General features: G+C 42.5%; 1 pseudogene; it reads left to right on the top strand.

Annotated features, from left to right (window-relative positions):
* Positions 1-1429: 1429 nt before the first annotated feature.
* LOC110141328 (arsenite methyltransferase pseudogene) overlaps positions 1430-24666 on the top strand; it is a 38246-nt pseudogene continuing 15009 nt past the window's right edge.

Genomic DNA, 24666 nt, shown 5'->3' with positions numbered 1-24666 from the left:
TGTCAGTCCTCCAGCCCCCATTCCCCACCCATTCTTGGCTGGCTTTGCAGTTTCTCCTCTTCCTCCAGCCTCTCAGAGCTGAGAGGGGGCTGAGAGCTGAGAGCACTGGGGGTCAGTCCTCTTCTCTTCCCTGGGGTCCTTGTCTAGACTCAGGGCTTGAAACATCCCCTCCAAGCTCACTCCCCAGCCCTGCCCTCGCCCCCAGCTCCAGACTCCCCTCTGTAACTCTCTACCAAGCATCTCTACTTGGCTGTGCTGTGGACACCTCAAATTCAATACCTGATGCTGAGACCTGATCAGTCCCAGCTCCACCCTTCCAGTTTCCTAGTTAAAAACCCTAGAGTTATCCTCTCACACTCCCATCCAGTCTGCCCCCAAAACTGTATCATTTATGATTCAAAAGATGTCCTAGGAATTCCTGTGTGGTCCAGTGGTTAGGACTCTGAGCTTTCACTGCTGAAGGCATGGGTTCAGTCCCTGGTAGGGGAACTATGATCCTGCAAGCCACACAGCACAGCCCCAAAATAAGTAAATGTGAACCTGTATCCCATCTCCTACCATTTCTGTTCACCTCCGACACAATCATGAGGGTCCCATTTGCTTCTACCTCTCATCTATAGAATTGAAGTCATCTGAACAGCAAGGAAAACAATCAACCCTAAAGGATATCAACCCTGAATACTCGTTGGAAGGACTGATGCTGAAGCCGAAGCTCCAATACTTTGACCACCTGATGCAAAGAGCCAACTCATTGGATAAGAGCCTGCTGCTGGGAAAGATTGAGGGCAGGAGAAGGGGGTGACAGAGGATGAGATGGTTGGATGGCATCACCGACTCAATGGACATGAGTTTGAGCAAACTCAGGGAGACAGTGAAGGACAGGAAAGCTTGGTGTGCTGCAGTCCATGCGGTCACAAAGAGTCAGACACGACTGAGTGACTGAACAGTCCCATTGTTCTCTACGGAGCAGGATCGTCCAGTGGAAATAGGCGGGGATCACGCCTGTAAGCTTACATTTTCTACTAGCCACATCCATAAAGGAAGAATGAAACAACTCGATTAACTTTAACAGTATATTTATTTTATTCAACATATACAGCTCCCCTGGCGACTCCATCAGTAAAGAATCTGCCTGTAATGCAGGAGACCTGAGTTCGACCCCTGGGTTGGGAAGATCCCTGGAGGAGGGCATGGCAACCCAATCCAGTCTTCTTGCCTGGAGAATCCCATGGACAGAGGAGCCAGGTGGGGTACAGTCCATGGGATCGCAGAGAGTCGGACATGACTAAGCAACTAAGACAGCACACAGCATCTAGCCTCAAGAGCCATCTGCAGGGTCCCCAAGTCCTGGAGACAGAGGCGACGCGGTGACCCCTCACAACACTGAGATCCAGAAAGACATGCAGGAGCTGAAGACATCAGCAGACCAATGCCGGTGTCACTGCAGCAGGCTGTCCGCAAAAACATCCGGGGAGCCCTGCAGAGTGTACACGAGGGAGCATCTTTGAGCTATTATGGCCGGGGTCTGGTCATCGCTCAGTGTCTGGAAAACTGATGGATTTTGGACCTGGGTAGTGGAATTAACCGAGATTGCTACGCTCTTAGTTGGTTGGTGAGAAGGGACATGTCACTGGAATAGATATGACAGAAGGTCAGTAGAAGTGGTTAACAAGTACATTGAATATCACATGGAAAACTGTGGCTTCCAGGCACCCAATGTGACCTTTATTCATGGCTACATAGAGAAACTGGAAGAGGCTGGAATCAAGAATGAGCGCTATGATATTGTGATATCCAATTATGCCATTAACCTTGTACCTAATAAACAGCAAGTGCTGCAGGAGATACGTTGAGTGTTAAAGCATGGTGCCGGGCTATATTTCAGTGACATCTATGCTAGTCTTGAATTGCCAGGAAAAATCAGGATACACAAAGTTTTATGGGGTGAGTGCCTGGTTGGTGCTTTGTACTGGAAAGACCTTCCTATCCTTGCCCAAAAAATTGGCTCTGCCCTCCTCATTTGGTCACTGCCAATTTCATTACAGTTCAAAACAAGGAACTAGAAAGCGTGATTGGTGACTGCCACTTTGTTTCTGCAACATGTCACCTCTTCAAATTCCCTAAGACAGGACCAACCGAAAGATGACTAGTTATTCATAATGGAGGAATCATAGGACACGAAAAATCAATATTTGATGCAAATTTCACATTTAAGAAAGATGAAACTGTTGAAATGGATGAAGAAACAGCAGCTGTCTTGAAGAATTCACAATTTGCCCAAGATTTTCTGATCAGACAAATAGGAGAGAAACTGCCAACACGTGGAGGCTGTACTCCTTTAGCAGCAAAAGATACAATCACAGACCCATCCAGGGTTAGATCCATCCAAGGTTGGATCCATCCAAGGCTGGATCCATCCAAGGTTGGATCCATCCAAGGTTGGATCCATCCAAGGTTGGATCCATCCAAGGCTGGATCCATCCAAGGTTGGACACAAAGTCCAGAAGCCCCCTACTGTTGCTGGCTGCTGTCACAAAGAAACGCTGCTAAAACAGCAGCTGACCAGAAGACAGTGGACAGGAGGTGACAGAATGATTACATATGTTTAAACCTGCTCTTCTTCATAGCCCATATGACAAGAAAGCACAAATGGCAAAAATCCATTGCATTTCAGATAAAAATAAATGAATTATTTTTACAAAGTAAAAAAAGTCCATATACCTAAAGTATTGCCGTTTCAATGTGTAAATATAAAAATGATGAAGATATTTTAAATTATTTTTATACTAAAGAATACAGACTTGGGCTTCCCCCTGTGGCTGACTAGCAAAGAATCTGCTTGTAATGCAGGAGCCACAGGAAATGCAGATTTGATCTCTGGGTCGGGAAAATCCCCTGGAAGAGGGCATGGCAACCCACTCCAGTGCTCTTGCCTGGAGAACCCCATGGACAGAGGAGCCTGGCAGGTCACAGTCCGTGGGGTCACAAAAAATCGGTCATGAGTGAAGCAACTCAGCAGCAACGGCGGCAGCAGTGTTGAATTTGGCCTTTGAGCCCAGCGTGCATTTTACAATTACAAGGCACTCAGTTCAGAGTAGCCACAGTTCAAGTTCTCAGCAGCGACGAGGAGTTAGAGGTTGTCGTACTGGACAGCACAGCTATAGGATCTCACAAACGCAGAAAACATCCCTCCCATCTCTCTTCAAGCAAAAGTAGAATCGCTGGCGATGGCTCTTGGGACCCTCTGTGATCACACTGCCCTCGCCGTTTGGGCCTCACCCCTCCTCTGCCTGACTCCAGCCGTACGGGGCCCCTCACGGGTCCCTGGATGAGCCAGGTACAGGTGGCCCCAGGGCCCCCGCAAGGTCCCCTTCGACTGGGGACTTTCCTATCCCATGGTCACTCCTTCTCACCCATTCGATCTTTTTTTAATTTATTTTATTGGAATATAGTTGATTTACTATGTTGTGTTCATTTCTTCTATTCAGCAAAAGGATTCAGTTATACATACATATATTGGGTTGGCCATAAAGTTCATTCGAGTTTTTTCTTACCGTCTTAAGGAAAACCCTAAATGAAGTTTCTGACCAACCCAATGCATTCTTCTCCATGTTCTTTTCCACTGTGGTTTATCATATAGTTCCCTGTGCTACACAGTAGGAATTTGTTGTTTATTCACTCCCTCAATCTTAACCCAAATGCTACCTTCTCAGTGAGGCCGTCCAGACCGAGGCTTTTTTCAGACTGAAAACCCTCCACTCACCACCCCTACAAACCCCTCACCATCCTCTATCTTCCCTAGACGATCTACTTTCTGTCACACTTTTAACCTTCAACATGCCATGAAACCACCTCTCTCCCACGCTAGACTGTCATCTCCATGATTACGTCAGGGTTTTGTTGTTTTTTGTTCACTAATACCTTCCTAGGACCTAGAGCGCTGCCTGGAGACACACAATAAGCACCCATTAAAGATCTGTTGACTCAGATTGTGTTTTTTTTTCATTTATTTTTATTAGTTGGAGGCTAATTACTTTACAACATTGCAGTGGTTTTTGTCATACATTGACATGAATCAGCCATGGATTTACATGTTTTTATTCACTTCACACAACATGAAGACTGTTCCTCCACCATTAAATATTCATTTTTATCATCATTTAATGATGATATGGTATATATCATGTGTAGATAAAGTACATTTTTATTCACCCAACCTAATTGTGAAAATTAAGATATTTCCAACTTTTCAGCATTATGCAGCTATCCTTGGGATCTAGATAAATATTTGTTGGCAAATCTGATTATGTCTGGATCAAAAGAAATGTAATTTGAAAGCCTATTGTTTTTGTCACATGTTTCCCATTATAAGTAAAATTTAATAAGCACTGTAGTTATAATGTCATGTGCATCTGGGATTGTCTCTGAATAAATTCCTAGCAATGAAATAATGGAGGAAGGCAAATGTTTTGTTATCATTTTGGTACATATGGACTGTACTTGTCTTAATTGTTGACTAGCTTTAGCTAGACCAGTGAACTAAACATCTTAATCACCTACATAGTTTTTGTATTTTTTTATTGAAATATAGGTGGATTATTCTTTTCCATTATAGGTTATTATAAGATACTAAGTATAGTTCCCTATGCTTATTGGTTATCTATTTTACATATAGTAGTGTGTATATATTAATCCTGAGCTCTTAATTTATCCCTCATCCCCTTCCCCCTTTGTTAACCATAAGATTGTTTTCTGTGTCTGTGAGTCTGTTTCTGTTTTGTATATAAATTCATTTGTATTGATTTTTTTTCATTTATTTTATTAGTTAGAGGCTAATTACTTTACAATATTGTAGTGGTTTTTGCCATACACTGACATGAATCAGCCATGGATTTACATGTGTTCCCCATCCCAAAACCCCCTCCCACCTCCCTCCCCATCCCATCCCTCTGGGATGTGAGAGTCGGACTATAAAGAAAGCTGAGCACTGAAGAATTGATGCTTTTGAACTGTGGTGATGGAGAAGACTCTTGAGAGTCCCCTCCAGCCTTTTTTTGGCATCAGGGACCAATTTCTTGGAAGACAATTTTATCACGGGCCGGGGAAGTCAGAGGGATGGTTCAGTTGCTAATGAGAGTAATGGGGAGTAGCAGATGAAGTTTCACTCGCTCACCCACTGCTCACTTCCTGCTGTTCAACCCAGCTCCTAACAGGCCATAGCCCAATACCAGCCCAAGGCCCTGGGTGGGGACCCTGGGTCTAAAGTACTTGGGATGGCACCCAGAACAGAGTGAGCCCTGCACAGGGACACCTATGGCCATCTCTTAATACCTCTGTGAGTCTTTGTCTTCGCCAGCATCATTTTCCATCTATGTGTCTGCATTGCATTGGGGATGTTTGAAGGGGGTGAAAAACATCTTACTCTTTTTGTATATAAAACTCAAACATATACAATATATGAACAGACAGACAGTATACCTGTGCTATTAAAGGGTCATGTCATGCCCTGTTTATTCGGACAAGCTATAATCTGAAAAGATAATTCACTCCAGTGTTCATTGCAGCACTATTAACAACAGCTAAGACATGGAAGCAAACTAAATGTCTATCAACAGATGAATTTGAACAAAGAAGAGGTGGTACATATACAAAATAGAACACTACTCAGTCATAAAAAAGAATGAAATGATGTCATTTACAGCAACATGGATGGACCTAGAGATTATTATACTAAGTGAAGTAAATCAGTCCAGTCGCTCATTTGTGTCCAACTCTTTGCAACCCCATGGACTGCAGCACGCCAGGCCTCCCTGTCCATCACCAACTCCTGGAGCTTACTCAAACTCATGTCCATCGAGTCAGTGATGCCATCCAACCATTTTATCCTCTGTCATCCCCTTCTCCTCCTGTCTTCAACTTTCCCAGCATCAGGGTCTTTTCTAAGGAGTCAGTTCTTTGCATCAGGTGAATACAGTATTGGAGCTTCAGCATCAGTTCTTCCAATGCATATTCAGGGTTGATTTCCATTAGGATGGACTGGTTGGATCTCCTTGCAGTCCAAGGGACTCTCAAGAGTCTTCTCCAACACCACAATTCAAAAGCATCAATTCTTTGGTGCTCAGCTTTGTTTATAGTCCAACTCTCACAACCATACATGACTACTCGAAAAACCATAGCTTTGACTAGATGGACCTTTGTCAGCAAAGTAATGTCTCTGCTTTTTAATATGCTGTCTAGGTTGGTCATAGCTTTTCTTCCAAGGAACAAGTGTCTTTTAGTTTCATGGCTCTAGTCACCATCTGCAGTGATTTTGGCGCCCCAAAATATAAAGTCTGTGAGTGTTTCCACCGTTTCCCCATCTATTTGCCATGAAGTGACGGGACCAGATACCATGATCTCAGTTTTCAGAATGTTGAGTTTTAACCCAACTTTTTCACTCTCCTCTTTCACTTTCATCAAGAGGCTTTTTAGTTCTTCATCCAGCCCAGCATTTCTCATAATGTACTCTGCATATAAGATAAATAAGCAGGGTGACAATACACAACCTTGATGTATTCCTTTCCCGATTTGAAACCAGTCTGTTGTTCCATGTCCAGTTCTAATTGTTGCTTCTTGACTTGCATACAGTTTTCTGTATGCAGGAGGCAGGTAAGTCAGACAAAGACAAATAGCATATGATATCACTTGTATGTGGAATCTAAAATATGTGGGAAATTCTTAAAGAGATGAGAATACCAGACCACTTACCTGTCTCCTGAGAAACCTGTGTACAGGACAAGAAGCAACAGTTAGAACTGGACATGGAACAACATACTGGTTCAAAATTGGGAAAGAAGTATTGTCACCCTCTTTATTTAAGTTATATTCAGAGTACATCATGGGAAATGCTGGGCTGGATGAAACACAAGCTAGAATCAAGATTGCTGGCAGAAGTATCAATAACCTCATATATGCAGACGACACCACCCTTATGGCAGAAAGCAAAGAGGAACTAAAGAGCCTCTTGATGAAGGTGAAAGAAGAGAGTGAAAAAAGTGGCTTAAAACTCAACATTCAAAAAATGAAGATCATGGCGTCTGGTCCCATAACTTCATGGCAAATAGGTGGAAAAACAGTGACAGACTTTATTTTGAGGGGCTCCAAAATCTCTATGAAAGGTTACTGCTGCCATGAAATTAAAAGACACTTGCTCCTTGGTAGATAAGCTATGACAAACCTAGACAGCATATTAAAAAGCAGAGATGTTACTTTGCCAACAAAGGTCCGTACAGTCAAAGCTATCAGTTTTCCAGTAATCATGTAGAGATGTGAGAGTTGGACCATAAGGAAGGCTAAACACTGAAGAATTGTTGTTTTGAACTGTGGTGTTGGAGAAGACTCTTGAGAGTCACTTGGACTGCAAGGAGATCCAACCGGTCAATCCTAAAGAAATAACCCTGAATATTCACTGGAAGGACTGATGCTGAAACTGAAGCTCCAACACTTTGGCCGCCTGATGCAAAGAGCTGACTCATTGGAAAAGACACTGATGCATGGAAAGATTGAGGGCAGGAAGAGAAGGGGGTGACAAAGGATGAGATGGTTGGATGGCATCACCAACTCAATGGACATCAATTTTAGGAAACTCCCTGAGATAGTGGAGGAGAGAAGAGCCTGGTGAGCTGCAGTCCATGGGGTCACAAGAGTTGGACATGATTTAGTGACTAAACGACAGAAAATATAACACAAATGAACTTATCTACAAAACAGAAGCAGACTCACATGGAGAACAGACCTGTGGGTACCAAAGAGGGGTAGGCATGATGGGGGATGGACTGAGTTTGGGATTAGCAGATGCAAATTATTATATATAAGATGGACAAACAAGAAGGCCCTACTGTATAGCACAGGGAACTATATTCTGTATCCTGTGATAAACCATAATGAAAAAGAATATTTTTTAAAAATATCAGCCCTGGACCACAAAGACCACAGAACAGAACAGTGTCTTGGACCACTCGGCCCCCATCAGAGCACCTGCAGAGTTCATACAAACACTCATCTCAGTCTCAAGGGATTCCTTACAAAATCTTCTTTCCCCTCAGGATACACTGAGACATTTCTGTTGTCTTTAAAATGTTTTATTGCTTGGTAGGATTTTTTCAATATAGAAAAAGATGCCTTTCTCTGCACCTTGGATCATACCATGCAGCTGGGCTTACTGAGCTGCCTTTGTAGACAGCTGGCTTCAGGAACACCTCTAGTTAGAAACATGTTAAAATCAAAGCAGAATGTCCCTAAATGGAGCCTGGCATAGAAGAATCACTCAATAGATGTTTCTTGACTATACATTAAGCACATTTTATTAATTGAAGTATAGTGGGTTTATAATTTGTGCTGGTTTCAGGTGTACAACAAAGTGATTCAGTTATACACACATGTATTCTTTTTAAGATTTTTTTCCCTAAAATAGGTTATTACAAAATATTGAGTGTAGTTGCCCATGCTATACAGTAGGTCCTCATTGATTATCTGTTTTATATATAGTAGAGGCAGTTTTTTGGTAATCTAGGTTGTCAGTTACTTTTATTTTTACAGTACGGAAGACAGGCCAAAGAACTCTGCATCACATGACCTGCAAGGTCACTCGGCCCACACTGAGCTTCCAGGCTGTGCCCTCAGTAGGCAGCAGGAAAAGGGGGCTATTGGGACCCCACAGACTGGGCTGGAACTACCCAGCTGGGTCATGTACATGTATCACTGCCACTCTGTAAGTTGCATCCTAGCCCACCTGCAGCTCCACAGAGATGAGCACCCCGAGAAATGGCATAAATAAAGAGGCAGAGACTCAGGGGCCAGGCGGTGCCGGCATCTGGAGCCCCTCCCGGCTGAGCCCTGGGAGGAGGCGGTCAGATGTACAGCTGTAATTACAAACAGCAGGCTTCTGTATTTACACTTTCTCTTCGTGCGTGTCTTTAATGAGCTCCTGCTAATGGCACATGTGAATTGGAAAAGCCTTAACTGTGCTTTCAACACCTTGTCATTCTTATGAGCCAATTACAAGGAGCCGCTCATTGCTGATTGCAGTGAACTGAATGTTCATTACCCTGAGCAGGTGTCTCACCAGTAATAATGATCATGATCATCTCCTACAGACGGGAAAGAAGGACGGAGTTTAAAGACAATGGGAGGACGGCTCCGTACCCTGCTAGCAGCTGGTTGTGCAGCACCCGGTCATCCAAAATGCCCTCCCCTGCCCAGACAGATGGTTTTCCTCCCTCTTTGAACCTTCTATTTACTATGTTCCAAATACTTACCAGGCTAACGATTGACAAGCCAAGACATGGACACAACCTGAGTGTCCATCAACAGACAATTGGATTAAGAAGATGTGAGATACACAAATATACACATATGCTTTTACACATATGTACAAAGAAATACTACTTAGTCTTAAAAAAATGAAATAATGCCAGTTGCAGCAACATGGATAAGCCTAGAGATGATCAAACTAAGAGAAGAAAGTCAGACAAACACCATATGATATTACTTATATGTGGAATCCAAAATATGACACAAATGAACTCATCTATGAAACAGAAACAGACTCACAGACGCAGAGAACAGATCTGTGGTTGCCAAGGGGAGACAGGAGTGGTGGGGGATGGACGGAGAGTTTGGCATTAACAGATGCAAACTATTGTATATAGAATGGATAAACAACATGGTCCTACTGTATAGCACAGGGAACTCTGTTCAATACCCTGAGATAAACCATGATGGAAAAGAATATGTAAAAGAATGTAGATGTATGTACAACTGACTCACTTTGCGGTACAGCGGAAACTGATACAACTTGGCAAATCAACTGAACTTTAATAAAATAAATTTTTAGTTAATTAATTAACTAAAATAAAAAGAATAAAGTAGAAAGAAAGAATTTACATTCTGAACAAGGTTCCAGGTGAGGCTTCTTCTGCTGGTGCCCGAACCACTGGAATAGTGGAACAGTTGTGAGGAGAGTGCGTGTGGCCCAGTTGCTTCAGTTGTGTGGAACTCTTTGCAACCCCATGGACTGTAGCCCACCAGATTCCTCTGTCCATGGGATTCTCCAGGCAAGAATACTGGAGGGGGTTGCCAGGCCCTCCTCCAAGGGATCTTCCCAACCCAGAGATTGAACCCATGTCTCCTGCAGCTCCTGTGGGGGAGCCTATAGTATCAACTTAGGTTCAAATATTGATAGAAACTTGCTTTTTACCTCCAATGGGGTCATCGGCAGGTCACTAATTCTTTCTGAGCCTCAACTGCAAAATGGAGATAAGACTATCTCTTTGAGTGTTGCTCAGAGGACGAGCAATGAGCAAGCTTTCCTGGTGTCTCGGATGGTAAAGAATCTGAATGCAATGTGGGAGATCTGGGTTCAATCCTGGGTCAGGAAGAACCCCCGGAAAGGGGAATGGCTATTCACTCCAGTATTCTTGCCTAGAGAATTTCATGGACAGAAAAGAATCTGGCGGGCTATAGTTATGGGGTTGCAAAGAATCAGACACAACTGAGTGACTAACACATTTTCTTTCACTTTCAGAGGACAAAGAATGAGCAAGCTAGGACTCAGCATCAGACACTCTGTAGCTGTTACTGTTTGTTGGAGAGCCTAGGCCTCTTGCTACATGGCACCAAGTCAGCCGTGACAGTCAGAATTGGAACCGACGTCTTTCTCCTGAGCTTGGCTGTCTTCCTCTGAGGACTTCCTTAGCACTCTTACCCCACTCCTTGCCCCCAGAGTCCCAGTGCACTTAAGGATGTACCAAAAGGACTTGCCTGGTGGCTCAGTGGGTAAGAAATGATGTCGTGGCCATCGTTTGTCCATCCAAAACCACACTTGAATTAGACTGTAAGTGACACAAGATCGAGAACCATGACTTTACAACTGTGTGCCCAGAGGAGATCCTCAATCATTATCTGTTAGAAGAACAAAGCGCTTAGGCGAGCCCAGAGGAAAGACTTTCTCCTTTGCTGCAGTGGCTAGCAGGAAATTTCTGAAAGTGGGGAGCTGGCCTGAAGCTTTGTTTTTTAAAAATATTTATCTATTCAGCTGCACCGGGTCTTAGTTGTGGAACACAGCATCTTCAATCTTAGTTGCAGCACGCAGGATCTAGTTCCTTGACCACGGATCAAACCCAGGCCCCTGCATTGGGAGCATGAAGTCTTAGCCACTAGACTACCAGGGAAGTCCCATGATCTGAAGACTTCATTGCAAGTGAAAAATGTTAGAGGTCACTGGCTAAGGTACACATTATATTCCAGTTTGCCCAGGACAGTCCTGGTTTCACCTTTTGTCCCATGTAATTAATACTCTGATTCTCAAAAGTGTCCAAAATGAGTCATGTGACCATTTTATCACCAGTCTAAATAAGAGGTGGTGACAGCATAGCATTGGTATCCAAAAGCAGTCCCTCAGACCTCCCAGGTCCCAGCAAAGGCACATCACCCAGAAAGAGACAGCCTGAGGTCACTGACAACGAGAGAGAACTTAGACATGGGACTACTCTCTCATGCCGCCTCCCAACCCTCTGCCCTTCACAGCTTTAAAAACAAGTGCAAAACATACACTCGACCTCACTTGTCATCTGTGAGCCAGAAAGGTCTTTGCCAGAAATTACATGCTGCTTCAAACTCATTGGCATGGACCCTGAGCTGAAGATGAAGCCTTTTCTATTGTGTCCCCTGACACCTCAAGGAAGTAAGGCACATTTATTAACGGTTTTACATCCCCTGCCCTCTCTCTCCATTGCACAGGCTGTAAATTAAACAGGAATGAGACGGAGCAAGGAAAGTAGAATTTCTATTTATTGGGAGCAAAGTCACCCTATTACCACCCCAAACAAGCCTTCCTCCAGCGATGCTGTTGAAGCAGCTGGAACTTGGAGCCTGCAGGTGCAGCCCGACTCTGCCAGCCTGCCTAGGTCTGTGCCCACAGTTACACATCCCTCAGGCAAGCGGACAAATTCCCTGAGTGCTCAGGCAGTCAGGGGTGCCTCAAATGCAGGCATAGCTGGGATAGCCTGGAGAAGGCTGCAACCTGCACTTGAGCTACCTGCTGTCTAGGCTGGAAGACAAGATTGACACATGCCTGAAGTGGCTGGAGCAAAATTCAGTCCCCACAGGCTTTTAAGTGAAACCATTCTGATGTTTAAAATGTGCCCTCACTTGGATGGCTCTATACAAATTCGTAGACCAGTTGGCTTAAACAGCAAACACTTATCTCTCACAATTCTAGAGGTGGGAAGTTGAAGATCAAGGTACCAGGAGGTGACCGGTGAGAGCCTGGGTTGCCACTTTCTCCCTATGTCCTTGTATGGCCTTTCCTTGGCATGTGAGCATGGAGGGGAGATGTTCATGCCTCTTCCCCTTCTTATAAGGACACCAATACCATCAGAGGAGCCCCACCTTCATGATCCCATCTGAACTTATCTCTCAAAGGCCCCAACTCCTAATACCGTCACATTGGGACTGAGGGCTTTGACACATGGATTTGGGAACATTCAGCCAAGAACAAAACTCCTACCTGGAAGATGAGTAATTTAATAAACGTTTACTGTGACCAGCCACGAGACGGGCTGTGTTCTGAGCACCAGAGGTACCGCAGCAGTGACTGTGAGAAACTCCCGACCTTCTTCCAATGAAGGGGGTGGAAACCATCCAGATGACACAGCTGCCAATGTGTTTGTGAATTTACAGCAAAGCACATCCCTCAGAATCGTATTATCAGATACCATTTCCTGGCAGGCACTGTGGGAGTGCTTCACCTTTGTTCCTTCTTCCGTTTTAGCCAAGCATGGGAAAGGAAGTTGTAAAGATCAAAGGTGCCAGGAAGGAGAACTTTTTTGTGAACTGTCTCATCTATCATTGCAGCTGCTCTAGCTTTGGCATCTCAAAGCTCTGGTATCAACTCTCAAAAATCTTGAATGAAATTGCTATGGAGATAGGTCTGTGACCCCACTAGGTTTGGCAGGATAATGTTGCTAGGCATATAAGCTTCACTTTGAGCTTTCAAATGACAGATTTGAAACCATTATTTGTCATACTGATCCTGCAGTGAAATGCACAGTTAACTTCCTTAAAGCCACTATAAACCTAAAACTACAAAAACCCAAAGCTCCCATTCATCCCAATTCTTAAGGTCAACATGGGTGGCAGTTCAGAGCTGAAGCAGATTCAAAGGCTGTAGGTACAACAGGCTTGAGGTCACACTGATGTGACCTTGGGCATGTTACATAATCTCTCTGAAATATGTTTTTTTCACCTGGAAAATGAGAACAGAGACCTTGCAGATATATTGAACTATAGCTAATAGATGTGATATGCACAGCACAGAACAATAACAAAGCAACTGGTACTTACTGCCAAAACTAATGTGATTGTCATTGCTATTCATCACCATCACTAGTGATCATAAGAGACATAATCCTGCACTGGTAATGTTATGTTGTCTGTGTTAGTTGCTCAGTCATGTCTGACTCTTTGTGACCCTATGGACCTTGGCCCACCAGGCTCATCTATTCGTGGAATTCTCCAGGCAAAGATTCTAGAATGGGTTGCCATTCCTTTCTCCAAGGGATCTTCCCAATCCAGGGATCAAACCCAGGTGTCCCACACTGAAGCGGATTCTACCCTCTGAGCCACCAGGGTAGCCTATCTGCTATCTGTTATCTGTAAAATGCATTAAAGTATCTCAATATGAACAGCATCCTGTATTTATGTAAGCAAGTTAACTGTAATCTATATCCAGGGATGACTGAAGAATATTTGAACCACCTAGTTATAAATCAACACTCCAAGAAAAGAGAACCTTCCTACACTTTCTCCACTGGTGCGGCCATTATGAAGAGCAGTATGGAGGTTCCTTAAAAACTAAAGATAGAGCTACCAGATGACCCAGCAATTCATCTCCTGGGTATATAGCTGGAGAAAAACACAGCCTGAATGGATACATGCACCCCAATGTGCATTGTAGCACTGTTTACAATAGCCGAGACATGAAAGCCCCTAAATGTCCATCGACAGAGAAACAGATAAAGAAGATGTGGTACATATATACTATGGAATATTACTCAGCCATTAAAAAGAATGAACTAATGCCATTTACAGCAGCATGGATGGACCTAGAGATTATCATACTGAGGAAAGTAAGTCAGACAGAAAAGGAGAAATAGCCTATGACATCCCTTATATGCAGAATCTTAAAAAAAAAAGATACAAATGAACTTATTTACAGAACAGAAACAGATTCACAGACTTAGAGAACAAACGTATGGTTGCCAGGGGGGAAGGATGAGGGGAAGAGATAGTTAGGGAGTTTGGGGTAGATATGTACACACTGCTGAGAAGAGCTAATGCCTCTCCTTCTAAAACTCTTTCAAAAAACTTGCAGAGGAAGGAACACTTCCAAGCTCATTCTACAAGGCCACCATCACCCTGATACCAAAACCAGACAAAGACAACACACAAAAAAAGAAAACTACAGGCCAATATCACTGATGAGCATAGATGCAAAATTCCTCAACAAAACTTCAGCAAGCAGAATTCAGCAACACATCAAAAAGTCCGTGCACCATGATCAAGTTGGGTTTATTCCAGGGATGCAAGTATTCTTCAATACACACAATCAATCAATGTGATACACCTTTATTAACAAATTGAAAGATAAAAACCATATGATAATCTCAATAGATACAGAAAAAACCTTTGACAAAATTCAGCACCCATTTATGATTAAAACTCTCCAAAAAATGGGCATATAAGGAAACTATCTCAACATAGTAAAGGTCATATATGATAAGCCTACAACAAACATTATTCTCAATGTTGAAAAACTGAAAGTGTTCCCCCTAAGATCAGGGACAAAAAAGGGTGTCCACTTTCACAACTATTATTCAACATAGTTCTGGAAATCCTAGCTACAGCAATCAGAGAAGAAAAAGAAATAAAAGGAATCCAGATTGGAAGAGAAGAAGTAAAGCTCTCACTGTTTGCAGATGACATGATACTGTACATGTACACAGAAAACTCTAAAGATAGTATCAGAAAATTACTAGAGCTAATCAGTAAATTTAGCAAAATTGCAGGATATAAAATCAATATGCAGAAATCACTTGCATTTCTATATACTAACGGTGAAAAATCAGAAAGAGAAATTAAGGAGTCAATCACATTCACCATAGCAACAAAAATAATTAAATATCCAGGAATAAAGTTACTTACAGAGAAAAAAGAACTGTATGCAGAAAATTATAAGACACTAATGAAAGAAATCAAAGACAACATAAACAGATGGAGAGATATTCCATGTTTCTGAGTAGGAAGAATCAATATTGTGAAAAGGACTACACTACCAAATGCAATCTACAGATTCAACATGATCCCTATCAAATTACCAATGGCATTTTTCACAGAACTAGAACAAAAAATTTCACAATTCGTATGGAAACACAAAAGACCCAGAATAGCCAAAGCAGTCTTGAGAAAGAATAATGGAGCTGGAGGAATCAACCTTCCTGACTTCAGATTATACTACAGAGCCACAGTCATCAAGACAATATGATACTGGCACAAAAACAGAAACATAGATCAATGGAACAAGATAGAAAGCCCAGAAATAAACCCTTGCACCTATGGGTACGTTATTTTTGACAAAGGAGGCAAGAATATACATTGGGGCAAAGACAGCCTCTTCAAAAATGGTGCCAGGAAAACTGGACAGCAATATGTAAAAGAATGAAATTAGAACACTTCCTAACACCATACACAAAGATAAACTCAAAATGGATTAAAGACCTAAATGTAAGACCAGAAACTATAAAAAACTCTTAGAGGAAAACATAGGCAGAACACTCCATGACATAAATCAAAGCAAGATCCTCTATGACGCACCTCCTAGAGTAACAGAAATAAAAACAAAAGTAAACAAGCGGGACCTGATTAAACTTAAAAGCTTTTGCACAGCAAAGGAAACTATAAGCAAGGTGAAAAGACAACCCTCACAATAGGAGAAAATAATAGCAAATGAAGCAACTGACAAAGGATTAATTTCCAAAATATACAAGCAGCTCATACAACTCAATACCAAAAAAGCAAACAACCCAATCAAAAAATGGGAAAAAGACCTAAACAGACATTTCTCCAAAGAAGACATATGGATGGCTAACGAACACATGAAAAGATGCTCAACATCACTCATTATTAGAGAAATGCAAATCAAAACTACAATGAGATATCACCTCACACCAGTCAGAATGGCCATCATCAAAAAGTCTACAAACAATAAATGCTGGAGAGAGTGTGGAGAAAAGGGAATGCTCTTGCACTGTTGGTGGGAATGTAAATTGATACAACCACTATGGAAGACGGTATAGAGATTTCTTTAAAAACTAGGAATAAAATCACCATATGACCCAGCAATCCCACTCCTAGGCATATACCCTGAGGAAATCAAAATTGAAAAAAACACATCTATCCCAGTGTTCATTGCAGCACTATTTATAATAGCTAGAACATGGAAGCAACCTAGATGCCCATCGACAGATAAATGAATAAAGAACTTGTGGTACATATACACAATGGGTATTACTCAGCCATAAAGAGGAATGCATTTGAGTCAGTTCTAATGAGGTGGATGAACCTAGAACCTATCATACAGAGTAAAGTCAGAAAGAGAAAGATAAATACCGTATACTAATGCTTATATACAGAATCTAGAAAAAATGATACTGAAGAATTTATTTATAGGGCAGCAATGGAGAAACAGACATAGAGAATAGACTTATGGACATGGGGAGAGGGGAGGAGAGGGTGAGACATATGAAAAGAGTAACATGGAAATTTACATTACCATATGTAAAATAGACAGCCAACAGGTATTTGCTGTATGTCTCAGGAAACTCAAACAGGGGCTCTGTATCAACCTAGAGGGGTGGGATGGGGAGGGAGAAGGGAGGGAGGCTCAGAAGGGAGGAGATAGATGTATACCTATGGCTGATTCAAGATTGCTGGAGAAATATCAATAACCTCAGATGTGCAGGTGACACCACCCTTATGGCAGAAAGTGAAGAAGAACTAAAGAGCCTCTTGATGAAAGTGAAAGAGGAGAGTGAAAAAGTTGGCTTAAAGCTCAACATTCAGAAAACTAAGATCATGGCATCTGGTCCCATCACTTCATGGCAAATAGATAGGGAAACAGTGGAAACAGTAGCAGACTATTTTAGGGGGCTCCAAAAATCACTGCAGATGGTGACTGTAGCCATGAAATTAAGAGACACTTGCTCCTTGAAAGAAAAGTTATCACCAACCTAGACAGCATATTAAAAAGCAGAGCCATTACTTTGCCAACAAAGGTCCATCTAGTCAAAGCTATGGTTTTTCCAGTAGTCATATTGATATGAGAGTTGGACTGTAAAAAAAGCTGAGCACCAAAGACTGATGCTTTTGAACTGTGGTTTTGGAGAAGACTCTTGAGAGTCCCTTGGACTGCAAGGAGATACAAGTCCATCCTAAAGGAAATCAGTTCTGAATATTCATTGGAAGGACTGATGCTGAAGCTGAAATGCCAATTCTTTGGTCACCTGATGCGAAGAATTGACTCATTTGAAAAGACCCTGATGCTGGGAAAGATTGAAGGCAGGAGGTGAAGGGGGCGACAGAGGATGAGATGATTGGATGGCATCACCGACTCAATGGACATGAGTTTGGGTAAACTCCGGGAGTTGGTGATGATCAGGGAGGCCTGACATGCTGCAGTCCATGGGGTCGCAAAGAGTCGGACATGACTAAGCGACTGAACTGAACTGAACTGAACTGATGGCTGATTCATGTTGAGGTTTGACAGAAAACAACAAAATTCTGTAAAGCAGCCATCCTTCAATAAAAAAAACACATAAATTTTAAAAATGGGTAACAAAGAAGGACGTACTGTATAGCACAGGGAACTCGGCTCCATGTTATGCGGCAGCCTGGACGGGAGGGGTGTGGGGGAGAGTGGGCACGTGTGTGTGATGGCTGAGCCCTTTGCTGTCTTCCTGAAGCTGTCACAATACTGCTAATCCGCTATACTCAATATAAAATAAAAAGGTTTTCAAAACTTCAAAAATCGAAAGTGGGGCTCTTTGCAGGGGTTGATTTTTTTCATTTACTTAAAGTGGGGAGAGTGTTATTTAATCACTGACATCCCCTCGTGGTTCAGATGGTACAGGACCTGCCTACAAGCAGGAGACTCAGGTTTGATCCCTGGGTCGGTGAGATCCCCTGGAGAAGGGAGTGGCTATCCACTGTAGTCTTCTTGCCTGGAGAATGCCGTGGATGGAGAAGCCTGGTGGGCTACAGTTCGTGGGTTCACAAGGTGTCAGACGACTGAGTGACCGACACTTTCACTTTCACTGGGTAATATTAATGGTTCATAGGGAATGTGAAATTATACTGTTTCCCCTTGGGTTCTCCTTTACTTTAGTAAACAGACATCACTATTTAAAAAGGCTGATTGATGCTGATGTTTGACAGAAAACAACGAAATTATGTAAAGCAATTATCCTTCAATTAAAAATAAATAAATTTTAAAAAATAAAAATACACAATAAAATAAAAGAGTAAATAAATAAATCCACACTCCAGAACAGAGTAAGATGTTGCCTCTCAGAAGTTTTTATCTGCATGGATGCACTGTTTAGCCTAAGGAATGAGAGAGAGCTGCTGCTGCTAAGTCGCTTCAGTCGTGTCCAACCCTGTGCGACCCCATAGACGGCAGCCCACCAGGCTCCCCCGTCCCTGGGATTCTCCAGGCAAGAGCGCTGGAGTGGGTTGCCATTTCCTTCTCCAATGCATGAAAGTGAAAAGTGAAAGTGAAGTCGCTCAGTCGTGTCCAACTCCTAGCAACCCCATGGACTACAGCCTACCAGGCTCCTCTGTCCATGGGATTTGAGAGAGAGCACAGTGTCAAATAAGGCTCTCAGGAATCAGAGATCTTACCCAGTATCAAAAATTTTGATTCTTTGTCTTTCAAAAATACAAGCAATTGTGAAGCGGAAGTGATGCAAGGAGGGATCTAGACCCGCCCCTGCCCCCAGAATAAGCTCCCTGGATTCTTTTTTGTTACATTAACAAGACTCTGAGGTATGGCATGCAGTCACATCTCTCATGCAAAAGGGATATGCTTAAATTAGGAAACATCTCTGTTTTCACACTCAAATTGTCACATAGCCTACTCGACACTTTCCAGGAAGTCATGCAACACAAATCCCTAGATTCCAAGTTTCCTTATCATAAGCAACCTTACACAGACCAGGTACATCCCGCTAACAACATTCCACAGGTAAGGACTCCCCTGTTAGTTATCATTAATGTTATCTGCTTGGCTTGAAATTAGCATGTTTGCAAGAACATTTACCTTCCTTTTTCCTTTCCCAGAGGCATTCCAGCACCCTGCCCAAAGGAAAGGACTAGGCTGAAGGGCTGCTGTGAGCCATCCTTTCCCCACTGTGAGAAATACACCTTCACTGGCTCAGTACATGGTACTCGACGACTGTAATTGGCTAGAAGGGTGGATGGGAGTTCACATCCTTGCAAGAAATAATCTGTCAAACCCAGCAGATTTCACCCGTGGCTCTGGGTCTAGACTGCAGTCTCTCATCGTCCTCAACATAAGATGCTGTCACCCGACCTAGCCAGAAAGTTCTGATTCCGCCATCAGAACACTGTTACCTCTGCCTGTAAGTGAACGTTTTATACAAGGTGCCCGTCAAAGAGCCGAAGAATTAGGTGTGGACTTGACCGAGTTAACAGAGAGAAGTTGTAGAACTCTTCTGTGCCCGCTTCTAGTAAATGTGAACTTGGTAATAAATAGAGCATCTGTAGCAGAACTAGGGAGAAGACAATGGCACCCCACTCCAGTCCTCTTGCCTGGAAAATCCCATGGACAGAGGAGCCTGGTAGGCTGCAGTCCATGGGTCACTACGAGTTGGACACGACTGAGCGACTTCACTTTCACTTTTCACTTTCTTGCATTGGAGAAGGAAATGGCAACCCACTCCAGTGTTCTTGCCTGGAGAATCCCAGGGATGGGGGAGCCTGGTGGGCTGCTGTCTATGGGGTCGCACAGAGTCGGACACGACTGAAGCGACTTAGCAGCAGCAGCAGCAGAACTAGATGTGAAACATGTTTTCATTCTAATTCACCCCCTGATGGCAAACGTGAGGGGAAAGCAGGTAGGGTCCCATCTTCTTCAAAACATCAAATTGCCAGCAATTATTAAAAGGATGACTTAGCCAAGATAAGTTGGCAGAAAAATCGGGAGGCCCTGGTCCTTGTCCTGCTCTCGTGCCCTAGCGGTGTCGCCTGGGCTCAGATAATGACTCCTCCAGCCTGAGTCTTCCAGAGGGACCCAATCCTGTTCAGATCTGTTACACAGCAATTTCCTCCCTGCTCTGACAGCTTTGTGCTCTATTGAAGGGACTATGGCTAAAAAAGAAAAAAGTAGGGGATGAGGAGGGAGATGGTAGAAATTTGCTTAAATGAGAAATAAGCACAAGTTGGGGAAACTAATTATAGCCACGTGATTGTGGGGAGAGGGTACATCTGGGTGGACAGGAAGTTTATTCTTCAATATCACCGTCTTGTCTTCAAGGAAGCTGGGACATGAAGAAATCTGAACAGGTAGAAGGAAACAAAACTATTAAAACCTAGGATGATTACATATAATTTCTTGTCCAAAACAGGACTCTTTTGAGAGTGAAAGGGGACATTATGAGGAGCTGCTCCAGAATAGGCATAAACTGTACCAATCCAGGCACATCAGGGTGGGCTGCCACCTGACCCAGAGCTGCTCTGGTCCTCACACTGACGGACAAAGTTGGCCGTGGGCTCGGTTCCTACCACTAGGAAGGATTAGCGAAGGTAGCAATGGCTTCTTTCAAAGCAAGAACATTGATTTTCAAAAATGAAAACATTCAAGCAAATGTGGAAATATCAAAAAGTAACTTGCCACCATCATTTTTTCACTCTTAATGACTATTTGAGCTTAATTGCAAGTCTTATTTTAACTTCTGTCCTTGATGAAGAACTTCAAACCTTGAGAGAAAAAAAAAGAGAGATTTTCTCCTCACCCATGGTATAAATATTTTAAATAGACAGACTAGAAAAGATCTTTCAAGCTTCAATAAAAAGGCCACTCAACTAACCAGACTGCCTTTCATATCATAGTCATCATTAAAAATTAATCTACTAATTTCACCTTTTCAAATAAATTAGGGAAAGTACTACCTTGCTTCAGGGAAAAATGTATTTATTTGTGAGAGCAAGACTGAACTTGAGTGGAAATGCTAAATCAAAAGGGCTTTAATGTAAATGTCTAACAGTAAGAAATGGTTATATAAATTCTAATGCATTCATATACGGGAAAACCATGTAGTCACTAAAGCTAATTATTTGTAATTATATTGACATAGAAAAATGTTTATGATATATTAAAGGTATATTGAAACACATCAAATATTTTTAAATCTATTTGATAGTAAAAACAAACAAAAAAAAAAAACCTGTCACTCACTTTGGGGGGATAATAAGAAACCAAACCATTATTTTGAAAACTGGGATATAAAGGAAAAGAATCAAGCATCTATCTTGTTCTTCCTGTGCTAATTTTCCCCACAGGTGACAAAATAGTGATTGAAGGAAAATTTATCTTTACAGAAGTATTTGGCTTCTGTAGGATTAGAATATGGTAGGATCAGAATATAACAATTTTATATTGTCTAATGAATTTATAGACGCATTAGTTTGCTCGGGCTGCCCTGACAATGCACCACAGACCAAGGGGGCAGGGGTGCTTGAATGACAGAAATGTCCTTTTTCACGGTTCTGGCGGCTGGAAGTACGACCGAGGCATCCGCGGCGCTGGTCTGCCTGGCCGTCTCTTCCCGGCTGTGGGCCGCCATCTTCCCCAGTGTCCTCGCAAGGTCATCGCTCTGTGTGCATCCGTGCCCGTGCGTCCTCTTTGCATCTGATGCTGTCCAGTGGTCGTGTCCGACTCTTTTGCGACCCCACGGCCTGCAGCCCTCCAGGCTCCTCTGTCCATGCAATTTCCCAGGCAAGAATACTGGAGTGGGTTGCCGTTTCCTCCTCCGGGGATCTTCCCGACCCAGGGATCAAACCCACATCTGCTGCACTGGCAGGTGGAGTCTCTACTTCTGAACTCCAAGGAAGCTCCCTGTTTGTATCATAACACCTAATGACTTTGTTGCAACTTAGCCACCTTGCCTCCAAATACAGTTGCATTCTGAGGTTCTATAGCTTGGGACTCCAACTTATGAATGGGAGGGGGGAAATAATTCAGCTGCAAATATTAGATCTAGGTAGCATTTCAAATCGAGACAGCAGCACTTAATGTGCCTCCTGGGGGTGTTCACAAGTAGACTTGTACACTTGACTCATAAGGATGGAATCTTAATCTGATCAAGGTTTGAGATTGAACTAGCAATTTAAGGAAACATTATAAATGATGCCATGGGGAAGAAATCAGCAAAATTCAGGCTGAGAAATTCTATAGAACAGATGATGAGTTTCTTTGACAAGTAAACTGCAAAGAGAAAAAATTCGAGGTGGAAACTATGGATGAAAAAGACTGAAGAGACATAACCAAAACAGCCAGTTACAAGTATAAAACTTGATCCTGATTCAAACAAATCATTGTAAGACAAAGACATTTTAACAGTGACTAGATATTTGAGAATTTCTAAGATGTTGCTATTAATTATTTAAGTATGACAAAAATATTGTTATTTCTGAAGTATCTCTATCTTTTAGGGAGAAATAGTTACTGAATAAATGATATGATGGCTAGGATTTGCTTCAAAATAATCTGGGGAGGGGGTAAATTAAAATACAGACAAAATAAGATTAGCCACAAATGAACATTACACAACCATAAAAATGAATGAAATTGTGCCATTTGCAGCAACAAGGATGGACCTAGAGAATATTATGCTTAGAGATACATAAGTGAGTGAAAAATAAGTCAGAGAGGGGAAGACAAATACCATATAGTATCATTTTTATGTAAAATCTACAGAATAATACACATCAATGTATAGGTATATAATGTATATGTGTATATAATACACATCAATATATATGCCAAACGGAAACAGACTTACAGATATAGAAAACCAGTGTTTGCCAGTGGGGGTGGGGTGGGGGGAGGTAGGAGTACAGGTTAAAAGATACAAGCTGCTGACAGGTGTGAACCAGGTAAGCAGCAAGACTCCACCGTGCAGGCGCTCCCCTAGCGGCTCAGAGGTAAAGAATCTGCCTGCCAGTGCAGGAGACGTGGGTTCAATCCCCGGTCCAGGCAGATCCCGCACGCCACTGCACCGCTAAGCCCCCGCACCACAGCCAGCGAGCCGGTGCTCCAGACCCCGGGAGCCGCAGCTCCTGACCCCGGGAGCCACAGCTGCTGCGGCCCGCCCACCCTGGAGCCCATGTGCTACAGCAGAGAAGTCAGCACAATGGGAAGCCCACGTTTCACTACGAGAGAGCAGCGCCCACACGAAGGTGAAGACTCAGTGCAGCCGTACATGAATACATACATTAAAATGTTTTAATGATATATTGTACAGCACAGGGAAATATAGCCAATGTTTTGTGACAAATCTAATAATTTTTTTAAAGATTAGTCACAAATAGAGAAGCAATATGTTATACAATCTGTTTTAGTACATATTTGGAATTTTTCATAATTACAAATATTTTTTAAATGAGGGGAAGGAAACATTTAGATCATATATATTATGCTTTATTATGAAAAAGGCATGGGGCAGACACACATATACATGTGCATGATCTTAGGAAGAAAATCAAACGGTAGCACATTCAAACCTCTAAGGCTGTCCCTAAGTGGCAGAGTTATGAGTCAGCACTAATTTTTGTAGTATTCTTCTTTGTTTACATTTTTTAAGGTGTATCAGTTTTTTTACCATTCAGAAAAATAAGCTACTTTCCTATTTAGTAAAATGAAAAATGAACAGTCTTTGAAGAAGTGAAAGGTCTGCATCCTTCAGGACCTTTGTAGACAGCAATTATGAATTATGCAGACAGATAAAAGCTTCTCTCTCTGCTCATTCTTACTACCGGAGTCTGGTGGCTATAAGGGCCTCTCCCCCATAGATTAGTATAACATCCGAGATCACATCAAATCAACATTCGGATAGTAAAAATGGCACCTTTCACAGACATGCCATAAAGAGCATAATTGGACCCATTAAACACAAAGCATGTGAAATCCAAAGGCTACTGAATAAATAATGTTGCTTAACAAAGTGAGCTTGAAGTGTGAATTGACTGAAATGAAATTTCATTTCCCTTCTGAAAATTTCATACCATCCTTCAAAGAGTGAGCCAATCAGAGCATTCTCTCCAGCCCAGTTCTCCCAGATCCCATCTAGAGAAAGCCATGGACAAGTGGTGGAGAGTCATCTTTGGCAACAGTATCCACCAAGAAGCTTCACTTGGGGTTTGTTCACATGCATTTATGCAACGCCTCCTATGTTTGGCCCTCTGGTGGAAGGTTGGGGGTCTATGAGGATAGGGGTCAAAAAAAGACTTTTCAAACACAGCCTTGCTTTGGAAGGTTGAAACTAGTTGGAA

This window comes from Odocoileus virginianus, chromosome 13 (assembly GCF_023699985.2).
Source record: "Odocoileus virginianus isolate 20LAN1187 ecotype Illinois chromosome 13, Ovbor_1.2, whole genome shotgun sequence".
NCBI lineage: Eukaryota > Metazoa > Chordata > Mammalia > Artiodactyla > Cervidae > Odocoileus > Odocoileus virginianus.
Note: the sequence above shows the minus strand (reverse complement) of the source record. Positions and strands in the feature narration are given on the sequence as shown.